Below are 17,308 nucleotides of genomic sequence, written 5' to 3'. Positions count from 1 at the left end.
TAAACACCATGGGACCACGCAGCCATCATACCACTCAGGAAGGAGACGTGTTCTGTCTTCTAGAGATGAACGTACTTTCATGCAAAAACTGCAAATCAATCCCAGAACAACAGCAAAGGACCTTGTGAAGATGCTGGAGGAAACAGGTACAAAAATATCTGCATCCACAGTATATCGACATAACCTGAAAGGCCGCTCAGCAAGGAAGAAGCCCTGCTCCAAAACCGCCATAAAAAAAAAGCCAGACTACGTTTTACAACTGCACATGGGGACAAAGATCGTACTTTTTGGAGAAATGTCCTCTGGTCTGATGAAACAAAAATAGAACTGTTTGGCCATAATGACCATCGTTACGTTTGGAGGAAAAAGGGGGAGGCTTGCAAGCCAAAGAACACCATCCCAACCATGAAGCATGGGGGTGGCAGCATCATGTTGTGGGGGTGCTTTGCTGCAGGAGGGACTGGTGTACTTCACAAAATACTTGGCGTCATGAGGCAGGAAAATATGTGGATATATTGAAGCAACATCTCAAGACATCAGTCAGGAAGTTAAAGCTTGGTCGCAAATGGGTCTTCCAAATGGACAATGACCCCAAGCATACTTCCAAAGTTGTGGCATAATGGCTTAAGGACAGCAAAGTCAAGGTATTGGAGTGGCCATCACAAAGCCATGACCTCAATCCTGTAGAAAATTTGTGGGCAGAACTGAAAAAGCGTGTGCGAGCAAGGAGGCCTACAAGCATGACTCAGTTACACCAGCTTTGTCAGGAGGAATGGGCCAAAATTCACCCAACTTATTGTGGGAAGCTTGTGGAAAGCTACCCGAAACGTTTGACCCAAGTTGAACAATTTAAAGGCAATGTTATCAAATACTAATTGAGTGTATGTAAACTTCTGACCCATTGGGAATGTGATGAAATAAAAGCTGAAATAAATCATTCTCTCTACTAATATTCTGACATTTCACATTCTTAAAATAAAGTGGTGATCCTAACTGACCTAAGACAGGGAATTTTTACTAGGATTAAAGGTCAGGAATTGTGAAAAACGGAGTTTAAATGTATTTGGCTAAGGTGTATGTAAACTTCCGACTTCAAATGTACATAACACGCTATAAAGACGGTGGGTAGTTTTTCTGGGATCAAATCTTCAGCAGCAGACTAAATTAGGATTTGCCTGTACTGTGTGTTTGAGTCAGTATTTCACTACTGCAAATAGACAGGTTAGTTTCCCCTGCCCTGCAGTGCCCTACCTCGGCAGTGTCTTGTGTCATTGATAATACTGTTTGCTCACAACAAAATGATCAAGAGTCAAATTATACTCACGAAGACACCACAGAAACGCTGATTAGAAACATTTAGGATAGAAATCATTATTTAGATTGTCCATATCAAATCTCTCTTGTTGTCTGGGGCATAAATACTGTACTTCATGTCAATTGTGTTATGGTTTTCATGTCAATATATTATTCGGTATCGGACATAATGCTAGTATGTGCCATGAGCTGCAAACAGAGAAACAGCAGCATTTTAAAAGGGCAAGGCGGAGAAAAGGCTACTATGAACTGACTGAACTGAAGTCAATGATTGCATCCCAAATGGCACTCTATTCCCTATATTATAGTGTGCTATTTTTGACCCGAACCATATGGGCCCTGGTCATCAGTGGTGAACTTTATAGGGCGTGGGCTGCCTTTTGGGACGCACACAATGTTTTACTTTTAGGAGCTGGATATGAGTCACATGGTATTGCCAAAAATGAGGAAACAGAGCCAGAGGGCAGGGCAGCACAATAACATAGGCTTCAGGGCCCGTGGTCATACTCTTAGTATCAGTACAAGCCCAGGAGAGAAATTAAGTGCTTCAGGCTCTCCTTCATGCTGGGTTGAACTTAAAGATGAAAATTGGAGTCTTGGGTTCCAGTAGTGCATCAGAGGGACACACGCATGACTTGAACTGAGTTCCCCTTAGTCAGTTGGTTGGCAGTTAAGCGTTGTGCATCTGAAAGTACTTCACATGAGGCTCACACACCACAGAGCACTAGAGTGTAGTCTGTGTCAAGGGTAGAGTGCCTTCACAAAGTATTTACACCCCTTGACTTTTTCCAAATTTTGTTGTGTTACAGCCGGAATTAAAATGGATTCAATTTAGATTTTGTCACTGATCTACACACTTACCCCATAATGTCAAAGTGGATTTATGTTTTGAGAAATGTTTACAAATTAATTACAAATAAAAAGTCAGTCAATAAGTATTCAACCCCTTTTGTTATGGTAAGCCTAAATAAGTTCAGTACTAAAAATGTGCTTAACAAGTCACATAATAAGTTGCATGGACTCACTCTGTGTGCAATAATAATGTTTAACATGATTTTTGAATGACTACCTAATCTCTGTACCCCACACATACAATCGTCTGTAAGGTCCCTCAGTCGAGCAGTGAATTTTAAACACAAATTCAACCACAACGACCAGGAAGGTTTTCCAATGCCTCGCAAAGGAGGGCACATATTGGTAGATGGGTAGAAATGTAAAAAAGCAGATACTGAATATCCCTTTGAGCATAGTGAAGTTATTAATTAGGTTTTGGATGGTGTATCAATACACCCAGTCACTACAAAGATACAGTCATCATTCCTAACTCAGTTGCCGGAGAGGAAGGAAACCGCACAGGGATTTCACCATGGGTCCAATGGGGACTTCAAAACAGTTACAGAGTTTAATTGCTGTGATAGGAGAAAACTGAGGCTGGATCAACAACATTGTAGTTACTCCACAATACTTGTTTACTCTGAAGGGGGATCAGTAACAGTTGTGACTATCCATGGAGCTGAGGTCAAGGCTGAGGTCAAAGCTTCAATGGTCTAATAAATCTATTTGGGTAAATCTATTTGAATTCAATCACTTTTTGACAGCACCCCTTTTTGATTTGAATTAAACTTTCCATACATATTTGCCCATTTGTACAAGTGCTTAGAAAGTGACTTTTTGGACCTGAATCCCAAAACATTCAAGAGATAAAGGTGCTCAAAATTGACCCATTTTAGATTCCCCACCGTACTATTAGACATCCATGTCTTCATCACTGGAAAAGACAAAAGGTTAAGATTTATATAATTTAAAAGCTTACAAACAGGGTTGTCATACAATTTTTTTTTTTAAATTGTACAAATTCTGTCATTTTTTTGACCTTTTAATGTCAATTATCTTACACGTTGTTTTCATATTCGCATACAGTATGTTGTACCTGAGACCCTATTTTACATAATCTAAGGTGTTTGTGCTGTGCCCACAATCAGTTGAGACATGTTTTGGCTAATAAATATACTAAAATATGAATAGAATTGAAATTTCATCTTTCAAATGGTACCACAAAGATGGTTGGAGGTTCACACGAGAGAATGTTGACTTGAATGGTAATATCTGTTGTTTTAAATTATACTGTCAATCCTCCATAGGAAACCTATTGAAATCAAATAAATATAGATAATACAACAAGACATAACATTCAACGGTGGGTGGGCTGGCAGTCATCTTTGTGGTAGTAATTAGTAGTAAAAATGTCAATTCAATTTAAATTTCAATGGTGTGCCAGCTAATGGTCTGTGGTCTGAAGGGATAGGTCCATTCTATAAATGTTATTTCTATGATTGAAATCCCCCGCTTTATTCAAGAGCATGTTGTGTCTCAACCGATGTGGGCACAACACGAAATCCTCAGACGATGTGAAATAGGGTCTAAGCTACATTACAACCTATGCGGATAGATAATTGACATTAAAGTTTTTTTTTTAATTACAATGTTAATTTAAAATATTTATTTCAAGAAATAATAAAATTGTTTGAGAAGAGTGTTTGTAAGCTTTTAAATTATATCAAACTCAACCTTTTATCTTTCCCAGTGATGAAGACATCGATGTCTCATGGTATGGTGGGGTATTCAAAATGGACCAACTTTGAGCACCTTTATCTCATGAATGTTTTGGGATTCAGGTCCAAAAAGTCACTTTCCGACCACTTCTTCCATGGGCATACATGTATGGAAAGTTGTTTAAATCCAAATGGATGCTGTCAAGAAGTTATTGAATTAAAATAGATTGACCCATATACTATAGCTATTATATATATTTTTATTTATTTTTACCTAGCAAAGACTTATAGATGACCTGGAGCCAGTGGGTTTGGCGACGAATATGAAGTGGGGGCCAGCCAACGAGAGCATACAGGTCGCATACAGGTAGTATATGGGGCTTTGGTGATAAAACGGATGGCACTGTGATAGACTGCATCCAATTTGCTGAGTAGAGTGTTGGAGGCTATTTTGTAAAGGACATCGCCGAAGTCGAGGATCGGTAGGATAGTCAGTTTTACGATGGTATGTTTGGCAGCATGAGTGAAGTATGCTTTGTTGCGAAATAGGAAGCCGATTCTAGATTTAATTTTGGATTGGAGATGCTTAATGTGAGTCTGGAAGGAGAGTTTACAGTCTAACCAGGCACCTAGGTATTTGTAGTTGTCCACATATTCTAAGTCAGAACCGTCCAGAGTAGTGATGCGTGACGGGCGGGCAGGTGTGGGCAACGATCGGTTGAAGAGCATGCATTTAGTTTTACTTGCATTTAAGAGCAGTTGGGGGCCACGGAAGGAGAGTTGTATGGCATTGAAGCTCGTCTGGAGGTTTGTTAACACAGTGTCCAAAGAAGGGCCAGAAGTATACAGAATTGTGTCGTCTGCGTAGAGGTGGATCAGAGAATCACCAGCAGCAAAAGCGACATCATTGATGTATACAGAGAAAAGAGTCAGCCTGAGAATTGAACCCTGTGGCACCCCCATAGAGACTGCCAGAGGTCCGGACAACAGGCCCTCCGATTTGACACACTGAACTCTATCTGAGTAGTAGTTGGTGAACCAGACGAGGCAGTCATTTTAGAAACCAAGGCTATTGAGTCTGCCGATAAGAATGCGGTGATTGACAGAGTCGAAAGCCTTGGCCAGGTCGATGAATACAGCTGCACAGTATTGTCTTTTATCAATGGCGGTTATGATATCATTTAGGACCTTGAGGTGCACCCATAACTTGCTCGGAAACCAGATTGCATAGCAACATACTGTGGTAGGCTGTATTGTAAATGCTGTATTAGGCTGGTGTTGGGCCCAACATGCATCAAAATGTTCAACATCATTATACAGTATTTTTTATTTATTTTTTTAATCTTTATTTTAACAGGGAAAACAGACTGAGACCTGGATCTCTTTTACTGCTGGTCCTGTGTAAACATGTTGACATGTTTACACAGGGCACAGTATGTTGAGTATGTTCACTAATCATGGATCAAATTAATACATTCTAAGCAGTACTTTTAGCATTTCCTTTCATTAATTCAGCGTTTCCTTTTTTTTAGGTTATGTATGCAGTTATAGTTTTTACTGTGTCATTGGAAAACAAATATTTTTGTGTGCACAAGAACAATTCATTTGTCAGCATTGGAGGATTGACCGGATTCCGTTCTTTGTTTTATGACTTTGTGTATATAGCAACAATGCATCCCAGCACCACAACCCCCGCCAACACCTTCCCCCGGCTGTGTATGTAAGCAGGGCCGGCCCTCCCATTAGGAAAGATTAGGCCATCGCCTATGGCGGCACTTGAATTTGAGGCTGTATTTTGACAATTGGCTGCCGCCCTCCGTCGCCCCTGATTTACACCGCCCGCGGCACCCCAACCACCAGCTCATAGCGTTGCTGCAGTTCCCGCCCCCACCCCATTCCCGCTTCTCCCGAAGTTCACTCCCACTATCCTAGTGGTGCTATGGTGATGTGTGTGTTTATATGGGATTATCCAATTGTGAAACATTAATAAAAATGAATATTTCAAATAAATGATTGCATTAAAAAAAAAAGTGTGTGTGACGAAGACGATTAGTGACTTTAGCTAGCTACTAATAGTGGATATACTTTTAGCTAAAACTAATCTATAGAGATTTGAAACAATTTGTTACCATGTTAATGCCAAACAATGAGAAAAGAGGCACAATCTCTAAACCAAAGAAATTCGCTGGTGAAATGTATCAGTGTGCAGCAATGTCCATCAGCCGGTGTGGAGAATGACAAGCCTACGAGGACAGGCCATTCATTCGCCGAGAACGACGAGCCCCCGTTCGCTGATTCCAGCAGCGAAGAGGGCAAACCGAAGAAGTCCGAGCCATGCACTTCCACCAATGATGACAGCTCTCTGGCTGGACAAGAACAGGTGGTCGCACCAGGTCTAGCCACACCTACAAACAATGCCGGCGAAGACCCTACTATCTTGGACCCAGATTTGTCGCTCCCCGTCCCAGATGACAGTGGTGGTGCTGCTGCTAAATCCGACTCCCAGACAAAAAACATAAAAGATCCGGTGAGTGGCCAAGATATATAAATTGATCTTTACGGGATGTTAGTGCAGGCTGGGCCACATCAGGATAAGGAGGGGAATTTACCAAGTGATGAGGGGCAGCGAACGTTTTCGGTGGCCCACTACAATAGGAGGATGGCGAAGTGCGAGTGCAAATCTGCCCTGGTCAGGGATGAAACCAGGGACTGGAAGAATCAGTGCCACCTCCTCAGCTCGCATGAGAAGTCACATGACCACCTAGATGGTTTCCAGAGGTGGAAGGAGCTGGAGATCAGGCTGGTGTCCAATCAAACTCAGACGATTTGATTTCATGACCATGGACAGCTACCGAGAGAAAACATCGCTGACTGCAATGCAGCGCCACAGCAGAGGAAAGAGGCCGCTCTAGGTGGAGACGAAATAAATTAATGCTAATGTTGGACAATCAATTCAATATGTAAATCAACGAAATTCGTTAAGGCTGGGTCATTGACATAAAGCTTATTTTACACTGCTCCAGCGAAACGAGACCCGTCATGCATTTATAAAAGCACTTGTTTCCAAAGTTCAAATGATCTTACTCTGTTTTACAGTTCTACAGGAATATTAAAATATATGTTAAATATGTTAAATAAAAGTGTTATTTTTATTGTAATTGTAACAATTATGGGGTCGTGCCATGTGTGATAACAGGTGGGATATTATTAATAAGAAACTTGTTTTCCTACTATAGGTAGTAGGTTGCATAGTGATCGCAACAATGTACCTCCCCGATGCAGGGGTTAAAGTAAAATTCCCCTCTGCCTGGTAAGGGACCTCCTATACGTGCACGCGTCCACCAAACATGTTTATGGGCATAGATAATTGGAGTTTATTTCTTCATCTTCCAAAAAAGAAGTGGTAAGCCTACCTGTTTGACAGACACAATTATCCTATCCATAGATGTTGGTATAGCCAAATACTCCAATACTGTCGCATGCACTGATTAAATACCTCCGTGTCTGGGAAGGGCTTGGTGTGTTTGACTAAAACCAGGTCTCGAATTGAGTGAGGGTATCATATACCCTTTGTTAAAGAAAAGGGAAAAAGGATATCTATTGTTTGATTTATATTTTGAAATAAATACATAAAATGTATCCAGATTATATCAAGCGTTCTATAACAATGCTTAACTCTGGCGCCTTATGGTAGAGACAAGCTCTAAAATGCCGGCAAAGACATGACTCTGATCCATATGGGAATATATTGATTCCTCTCTATGACAATCTGAAGCTAAACTGCAGCCTATAATATTCGAGGGGATACAAAAAAAATGACTTTGCTATTCTGTTCCTATTAATTGAGCTTTTCTCTTTTTGAAACGAGAATATGTTTGTTTAAACCCAGGCAGCTTTTAGGGAAGCACTTCTATTGGTTATACATTTTATTGTCTTGATTTTTGCCTTGCCTAGGGCGGCAGAACGTCCAGGACCGGCCCTGTACGTAAGCTTCAACAGCATTGCAATACATGGAGTTGAATATGGCTACAGCATAACCAAAATATGACCTTTCATTCATAGGAGCTGATATGTCATTGACGCCCGAGAGAAGCAGTCTTTTGTGTTCAGTAGAAAGGACGGAAAGGAGAAAGAGAAGGTGAGGTGTGAAGCTTTTACTCTGTCAGCTTTTGAGTACAAGCAAGGCTGACAAGGTTATTATACCCTGATGAAGACAACTTGTCTGTCGAAACGTTGGTTATTAGGTTAATCAATTATTGCATCTTAACAGGTGTGCGTGTCTTTCGCCAACAGATAAGGCTGACAAGGTAACACACACTCACTAACAGCAGCAGACGTACGAAAAACAAAGACGTCACTGCGGTGCTAACAGTGTTTCTGACAGTGTTATCCTGGTGCCTGCAGCTAGCAGTGTGAAAAAATTACATTTTGGCTCACGTCAGGAAGTGTGTGTAGCCTACAGTGTTATCCTGGTGCTGCTAGCAGTGTGAAAAAAGTACATTTTGGCTCACGTCAGGAAGTGTGCGTGTGTAGCCTACAGTGTTATCCTGGTGCCTGCAGCTAGCAGTGTAAGAAAATTACCTTTTGGCACACGTCAGGAAGTGTGTGTGTGTAGTCTACAGTGACCAGTGACTTTTCAGCACATCCAACAGGTGCAGTTGTGATGGCCCTGGAGTGGATGGTTTGGAACAGCACTGTCAGTGGTGAAGGTAGAGGACACTGTATTCCCTAAAGGGAATGGAAGAGCTCTGTTGAATGCACAGGTTGCTGCCATCACTTCACAGCACAGAGATCTATTTCCATCCATTTTCTTTGTGTGATAGGTGTGGTTGTGATGGCATTATAAGGTGATGGCTGAACAGAGGCTGTGGTGCTGAAGTGACATATTTGACAGCATAGGGATCTGTTTCTATCTTATCTTTATGTGACCTAAAGTTTGGATCAAATTGTCACATTGAACTTTCTTTAACGAAAAGATCATTAGAAAACAAATGACAGACTCCTCCTTGAATACCGGTATGTGTAATTTTTCCAGAACTCCCGGCTGTTCCTGTCCCCAATCCACCTTGTCATGTTGCTGTTATGACTGCAGCTGTAGACCCTTGACCTAACCTGACTTCACAGGGCGTGCTACCTTCTCCCGGACCCCGGCTGATAGAGCCCCACCACCCCACCCGTTATCTACTCAGTACAGGCAGAAGAGGGCAGGCCACCCCCTCTGAGCCTGGTTCCTCTCTAGGTTTCTTCCTAGGTTCTGGCCTTTCTAGGGAGTTTTTCCTAGACACCGTGCTTCTACATCTGCATTGCTTGCTGTTTGGGGTTTTAGGCTGGGTTTCTGTATAGCACTTTGTGACATCTGCTAATGTAAAAAGGGCTTTATAAATAAATTTCATTGATTGATGGTCACTTCTTGTGTAAGTCTGGATGACTGTCTGCGTGATCTCGGTTTTTCTTCACATGGTTGCCTGGGAAAAGGGATGGCGACCATCATGGGCAATTCACCCTGAAAACAAAGTTATTCTAATCAGTTCTATTCTATCGTACTCACCACAAACTCCAAAATGACCTAATCTGATTAGATATAGGCTACTCAAAGAGACAGAGGACTGTCTCATATTCCTATTCTCTATGGAATTCAATATCTATCTTGGAATTCTCTATCCTTCTCTATTGCTTGCCCCGGTCCGCTAACTGCTAGCTTGCTTGCCCCGGTCTGCTAACTGCTTGCTTGCCCTGGTCTGCTAACTGCATGCTTGCTAACCCGGTCTGCTAACTGCTTGCTTGCTAGCCCCAGTCTGCTAACTGCTAGCTTGTTTAGCCCCGGCCTGCTAACTGCTAGTTTGTTTAGCCCCGGCCTACTAACTGCTAGCTTGTTTAGCCCCGGCCTGCTAACTGCTAGTTTGTTTAGCCCCGGCCTACTAACTGTTAGCTTGTTAGCACCGGCCTGCTAACTGTCTGAATCGCTGTGTCCCCAGCCAGCCCAACCACTCACTGGACGCATATGTTCACTTGGCTATGCATGCCTCTCTCTAATATCAATATGCCTCGTCCATTACTGTCCTGGTTAGTGATTACTGTCTTATTTCACTGAAGAGCCTCTAGCCCTGCTCAATATGCCTTAACCAACCATGTTGTTCCACCTCCTACATATGCGATGACATCACCTGGTTTAAACATCTCTAAAGACTATATCTATCTCATCATTACTCAATGCCTAGGTTTACCTCCAATGTACTCACATCCTACCTTATCTTTGTCTGTACACTATGCCTTGAATCTATGCTATCGTGCCCAGAAACCTGCTCCTTTTACTCTCTGTTCCGAACGTGCTAGACGGCCAGTTCGTATAGCCTTTAGCCGTACCCTTATCCTACTTCTCCTCTGTTCCTCTGGTGATGTAGAGGTTAATCCATGTCCTGCCGTGCCTAGCTCCACTCCCACTCCCCAGGTTCTCTCATTTGTTGACTTCTGTAACCATAAAAGCCTTAGTTTCATGCATGTCAACATTAGAAGCCTACTGCCTAAGTTTGTTTTACTCACTGCTTTAGCACACTCTGCCAACCCGGATGTCTTAGCCGTGTCTGAATCCTGGTTTAGGAAAACCATCAAAAACCCTCAAATCTCCATCCCTAACTATAACATTTTCCACCAAGATAGAACTACCAAATGGGGCGGTGTTGCAATCTACTGCAAAGATAGCCTGCAGAGTTGTGTATTACTATCCAAGTCTGTACCCAAACAATTCGAGCTTCTACTTCTAAAAATTCACCTTTCCAGAAACAAGTCTCCCACTGTTGCCGCTTGCTATAGACCACCCTCTGCCTCTAGCTGTGCCCTCGACACCATATGTGAATTGATTGCCCCCATCTATCTTCTGAGCTAGTGCTACTAGGTGACCTAAACTGGGACATGCTTAACACCCTGGCCATCCTACAATCTAAGCTTGATGCCCTCAATCTCACACAAATAATCAATGAACCTACCAGGTACAACCCCAAATCCGTAAACACGGCACCCTCATAGATATCATCCTAACTAACTCATCCTCCGAATACACCTCTGCTGTTTTCAACCAAGATCTCAGCGATCACTGCCTCATTGCCTGCATCCGTAATGGGTTTGCAACCAAACGACCACCCCTCATCACTGTCGAACGCTCCCTAAAACACTTCTGCGAGCAGGCCTTTCTAATCTACCTGGCAGGGGTATCCTGGAATGACATTGACCTCATCCCGTCAGTAGATGATGCCTGGTTATTCTTTAAAAGTGCCTTCCTCACAATCTTAAATAAGCATGCCCCATTCAAAAAATGTAGAGCTAGGAATAGATATAGTCCTTGGTTCACTCCAGACCTGTCTGCCCTTGACCAGCACAAAAACATCCTGTGGCATTCTACATTAGCATCGAATCGCCCCCGTGATATGCAACTTTTGAAGGAAGTTAGGAACAAATATACACAGGTAGTTAGGAAAGCTAAGGCTAGTTTTTTCAAACAGAAATTTGCATCCTGTAGTACAAACTCAAAAAAGTTCTGGGACCCTGTAAAGTCCATTGAGAATAAGAGCACCTCTTCCCAGCTGCCCACTGCTCTGAGGCTAGGAAACACTTACCACCGATAAATCCACTATAATTGAGAATATCAATAAGCATTTCTCTACGGCTGGCCATGCTTTCCACCTGGCTACCCCTACCCCTACCCCGGTCAACTGCCCGGCACCCTCCACAGCAACCCGCCAAAGCCCCCACCATTTCTCCTTCACCCACATCCAGATAGCTGATGTTCTGAAAGAGCTGCAAAATCTGGACCCCTACAAATCAGCCGGGCTAGACAATCTGGACCCTTTCTTTCTAAAATTATCTGCCAAAATTGTTGCAACCCCTATCACTAGCCTGTTCAACCTCTCTTTTGTATCGTCTGAGATTCCCAAAGATTGTAAAGCTGCAGCGGTCATCCCCCTCTTCAAAGGGGGACACACTCGACCCAAACTGCTACAGACCTATCCTACCCTGTCTTTCTAAGGTCTTCGAAAGCCAAGTTAACAAACAGATTACCGACCATTTCGAATCCCACCATACCTTCTCCGCTATGCAATCTGGTTTCAGAGCTGGTCATGGGTGCACCTCAGCCACGCTCAAGGTCCTAAACGACATCATAACCGCCATCGATAAGAGACATTACTTTGCAGCCGTATTCATCGACCTGGCCAAGGCTTTCGACTCTGTCAATCACCACATTCTTATTGGCAGACTCGACAGCTTTGGTTTCTCAAATGATTGCCTCGCCTGGTTCACCAACTACTTCTCTGATAGAGTTCAGTGTGTCAAATCAGAGGGCCTGTTGTCCGGACCTCTGGCAGTCTCTATGGGGATGCCACAGGGTTCAACAAATACCTAGGTGTCTGGTTAGACTGTAAACTCTCCTTCCAGACTCACATTAAGCATCTCCAATCCAAAATTAAATCTAGAATCGGCTTCCTATATCGCAACAAAGCATCCTTCACTCATGCTGCCAAACATACCCTTGTAAAACTGACCATCCTCCCGATCCTCGACTTCGGCGATGTCATCTATAAAGTAGCCTCCAACACTTTACTCAACAAATTGGATGCAGTCTATCACAGTGCCATCCATTTTGTCACCAAAGACCTGTATGCTCTCGTTGGTTGGCCCTCGCTTCATACTCGTCGCCAAACCCACTGGCTCCAGGTCATCTACAAGTCCCTGCTAGGTAAAGCCCCACCTTATCTCAGCTCACTGGTCACCATAGCAGCACCCACTCGTAGCACGTGATCCAGCAGGTATATCTCACTGGTCACCCCCAAAGCCAATTCGTCCTTTGGTCGCCTTTCCTTCCAGTTCTCTGCTGCCAATGACTGGAACGAACTGCAAAAATCTCTGAAGCTGGAGACTCATATCTCCCTCACTAGCTTTAAGCACCAGCTGTCAGAGCAGCTAACAGATCACTGCACCTGTACATAGCCTATCTGTAAACAGCCCATCTATCTACCTCATCCCCATACTGTATTTATTTATTTATCTTGCTCCTTTGCACCCCAGTATCTCTACTTGCACATTCATCTCCTGCACATCTACCATTCCAGTGTTTAATTGCTTATTTGTAATTACTTCGCCACAATGGCCTATTTATTGCCTTAACTCCCTTATCTTACCTCATTTGCACTCACTGTATATAGAATTTTTTCTTTTTTTCTACTGTATTATTGACTGAATGTTTTGTTTATTCCATGTGTAACTCTGTGTTGTTGTATGTATCGAATTGCTATGCTTTATCTTGGCCATTACCAAGAGCCCATCCTTCCCAATGAAGGTGCCACCAACCTCGTGTGCCAGAAACAGATGTGCATAGCTACCTTGAATATTCTCGAATAAAATCGTGTCCACAAAGGGAGCATGAAAATAATATGTGATGCTCACGTTCTTGCCAGTGTGTCCCTCTCCTCATCTGTTGTAGTTTTAACGAGCTTTCACCGTTCAAGCCAAGTAATTCCAACGAGTATTTAAACAACAACTCCCAGAAACACTTTCCATTGTGAGTAGATTTAGCCAATTAGGAATCTTGTGGATTAATGAGGGGATTCATGTTTACTAGTGGCGGTGTGGCCGTGTTTAGCACAATTTGATTGCATTAGTTTTGGGACCGGGCTGCCTCCGGGATGTGAGCCAGGTGCCCCATTCAAAGTCCACGGCGAAATCGGCTCAAAACAACAGTGACGTAATTAAGCACGAGAAGTAATTAAGGATTTTGATGAAAACGCTTTATCTTTCTTCCCAATGAAAAATATATTTTATGGAAAATATATGTTATTTGTTTGTGGACGATGCACCATGCTGCCTTGATGACAACATAACTGAACTGCGCAGATTACTGTCCGATTTGAGAAAGGCGCTCCTCCCTCACCGCTTTTGCCTGTCACGTCACGGGCCATGGAATCGAATCCGCCCAATATCCAACAGGGACATGAGCCCAGGGCACAAAATCGGAGTCGGTGTTTAAGCAAATGCCGTCAAACATCGTGCGAAAGCGGGGAGGGAGGAGCACCATTCTCTAATCTGTGCGCGGCTCAGTCATTTTGTCAACATAAAATAAATGTTTGAATGTTGTACATGGGCGCCCGGGCGAGATTAATCGAACCCCCTCACTGGCCCGGTGTGAGCCAGCTCAAAGTGCCACGACTCCATTTAAAGGAAGAGGATTCCCAGACGGACTGCCTGAGAGAGATAATTTGTGAAAATAGTTGCATATTTGACTTCAGATTGAAAGGAATTCAACGACAAAATCCGTGCTTCTTCAACCGCCTCCAGAAGCGGTCTACAGTAGCTACATCAGCAGATATATATAAAAAATAAGGTATGAATTCTGAAGAGCTCTAGAATACTATTCTGAAAAATCAGAACCTTATTCCATATTTCATATGGATGGAAGTCAGACTAACTAACTAACTAACTAGCTGGTTGGCTAATGATGACTGTAACTATTTAGCATGTGATTCTTACTAGGCAGAAGCTGACAACTTCGCAATTTTATAATAATAAACTAGCAATGAAACTAAGTTAAATGGCTAAAAAGCCAGCTAGCTAACGTGTAGTAGCCTACTATCCTAGCTAACGTTAGCTAGCCAGCTCCTAGCTGATCATTCTCAACTCGAGATGTGATGTCGCTACATAGCAAGATAAACTCTGTGTAACGGTAGTTACATAGATTTGTGGAGTTGCGAATTCTCAGCTGGTTATCTCGACTTTCTTGCTAACGCGTTAGCTTTGCAAGTTACGACAGTTTCCCACAAGATGCCAGTTAGTAATGACACAACTTAATTTCCATTTCATGCCATGATAAAATATTTCGAAATTACATGACAGCGTTTTTATGATAAACATGCTGAATACAGGGCCTGACAGACCACCGCATTTGGGGCACCAGGGCACCTACCGCCACTTTTTTTTTTTTTGGGGGGGGCAGTATGAATTTGTTTTAGCAGTTTTTCCCCCAAAAAACGAACTTCCTGCATTTCAACACTTTGTCATGGGACAGAGATAAAATGTGCTATTTTATAGCTAATCTCATGCTATTCTTCACATTTTGCCAAGGATGATAACATTTAGCGGTTTTAAAGCAAATTTCTTGCTGGCGCTTATGGGGTATTCATATGCTATCTGGGAGGTCGGGGGCCCCTGGACGAATACAGCATCATGTATCATAAGGATAAAAAATATATATGTATGTATAAAAACACAAGCATTTCGCTACACCCGCAATAACATCTGCTAAACATGTGTTTTTGACCAATAAAATTGGATTTGATTTGGATGGGAGTCAGAGAGCAGGGGCTGGGGGGAAGTTACTTCTCTGGCCGGGGAGTAAAATAATCCCTTTGGAATGTCCAGACAAACTTGGACGGAGCATTGGGCTGTTGGCATTATGCCAAGCACTTGTTATAATGATACATATCATGCTTGGCACTATAATGCCAAGCACACACACATCTACCCCAACTGCACTGAGTGAGCTAATTGAAGTGTACGTAGCCGACTCTTTTGGTGATCCAGAAAAACGAGAACATTTATGTGTCTGTTTTATGAAATTCTGGGAATATTTGGCCAAGGAAACATTTCTGGTTTGTGTCAGGGAATCTAAACTGTTAGGGAGACTTTTAAAACAGGGTTGAATAAAGTAGCAGCAAATATGTTGAATGGGCATTGAGAGTTTGACAAAATTACCTTATGTCTTGAAGTCTAATATGGCTATTTACTTTCGTAACTCTTTGTTAGATGCACGCTTTTTGTAAGTACCGGTAGTTAACTGTCCACTCCTAGTTTAGCTGGAATGTAGCCCGAAAGGAGTTGACAAATGTATTTGGTTGACGATATGAAATTGGCCAACGCCTCTTCTTGGACTGCGCAGAATTATTATAATTTATTTTTTAATTTCACCTTTATTTAACCAGGTAGGCTAGTTGAGAACAAGTTCTCATTTACAACTGCAACCTGGCCAAGATAAAGCAAAGCAGTGCGACACAAACAACAACACAGTTATACATGGAATAAACAAACGTACGGTCAATAACACAATACATTTAATAAAAAAAGTCTATATACAGTGTGTGCAAATGGCGTGAGGAGGTAAGGCAATAAATAGGCCATAGTAGCAAGTAATTACAATTTAGCAAAATGAACACTGGAGTGATAGATGTGCAGATGATGATGTGCTAGTAGAAATACTGGAGTGCAAAAGAGCAGAAAAGTAAATAAAAACAATATGGGGATGAGGTAGGTAGATTGGATGGGCTATGTACAGCTGCAGCGTTCGGTTAGCTGCTCGGAAAGCTGATGTTTAAAGTTAGTGAGGGAGATATAAGTCTCCAGCTTCAGCGATTTTAATTTTATTTATTTATTTTTATTTTTTATTTTTTTTGCAATTCGTTCCAGTCATTGGCAGCAGAGAACTGGAAGGAAAGGCGGCCAAAGGAGGTGTTGGCTTTGGGGATGACCAGTGAGATATACTGCTGGAGCGCGTGCTACGGGTGGGTGTTGTTATTGTTATCAGTGAGCTGAGATAAGGCGGCGCTTTACCTAGCAAAGACTTATAGATGACCTGGAGCCAGTGGGTCTGGCGACGAATGTGTAGCGAGGGCCAGCCGACGAGAGCATACTGGGCGCAGTGGTGGGTGGTATATGGGGCTTTAGTGACAAAACGGATGGCACTGTGATAGACTGCATCCAGTTTGCTGAGTAGAGTGTTGGAGGCTATTTTGTAAATGACATCGCCGAAGTCGAGGATCGGTAGGATAGTCAGTTTTATGATGGTGTGTTTGGTTGCATGAGTGAAGGAGGCTTTGTTGCGGAATAGAAAGACGATTCTAGATTTAATTTTGGATAGGAGATGTTTAATATGAGTCTGGAAGGAGAGTTTACAGTCTAGCCAGACACCTAGAATATGTGGGCAACTACAAATACCTAAGTTAGAACCGTCCAGAGTAGTGATGCTCGGCGGGTGCAGGCAGCGAACGGTTGAAAAGCATGCATTTAGTTTTACTAGCGTTTAATAGCAGTTGGAGGCCACGGAAGGAGTGTTGTATGGCATTGAAGCTCGTTTGGAGGTTTGTTAACCTGTTAGGGCTAGGGGGCAGCATTGACACGGCTGGATAAAAAACATACCCGATTTAATCTGGTTACCACTCCTACTCAGTAACTAGAATATGCATATACTTATTACATATGGATAGAAAACACCCTAAATTTTCTAAAACTGTTTGAATGGTGTCTGTGAGTATAACAGAACTCAAATGGCAGGTCAAAACCTGAGAGATTCCTTTACAGGAAGTGGCCTGTCTGACCATTTCTGGAACTTCTTTGCCATCTCTATCATTTACTAAGGATCTCTGCTCTAACGTGACACTTCCCACGTCGTCCATAGGCTCTCATAG

At 42.6% G+C, this 17,308-nt stretch overlaps 1 protein-coding gene across 10 annotated transcripts in view; it reads left to right on the top strand.

Annotated features, from left to right (window-relative positions):
* The first annotated feature begins 13,825 nt into the window (after positions 1 to 13,825).
* LOC106611598 (ribosome-binding protein 1) overlaps positions 13,826 to 17,308 on the top strand; it is a 52,353-nt gene continuing 48,870 nt past the window's right edge. For 6 of the 10 annotated variants that reach the window (XM_045723578.1, XM_045723583.1, XM_045723568.1 and 3 more), the window contains exon 1: positions 13,829 to 14,235. The gene's annotated coding sequence lies outside the window, so the exon portion shown is untranslated. Of the gene's footprint in view, positions 14,236 to 17,308 lie in introns of all 10 variants that reach the window. The other 4 variants (XM_045723569.1, XM_045723592.1, XR_006770986.1 and 1 more) reach the window with 3 other exon arrangements.

This window comes from Salmo salar, chromosome ssa01 (genome assembly GCF_905237065.1).
Source record: "Salmo salar chromosome ssa01, Ssal_v3.1, whole genome shotgun sequence".
NCBI lineage: Eukaryota > Metazoa > Chordata > Actinopteri > Salmoniformes > Salmonidae > Salmo > Salmo salar.
Note: the sequence above shows the minus strand (reverse complement) of the source record. Positions and strands in the feature narration are given on the sequence as shown.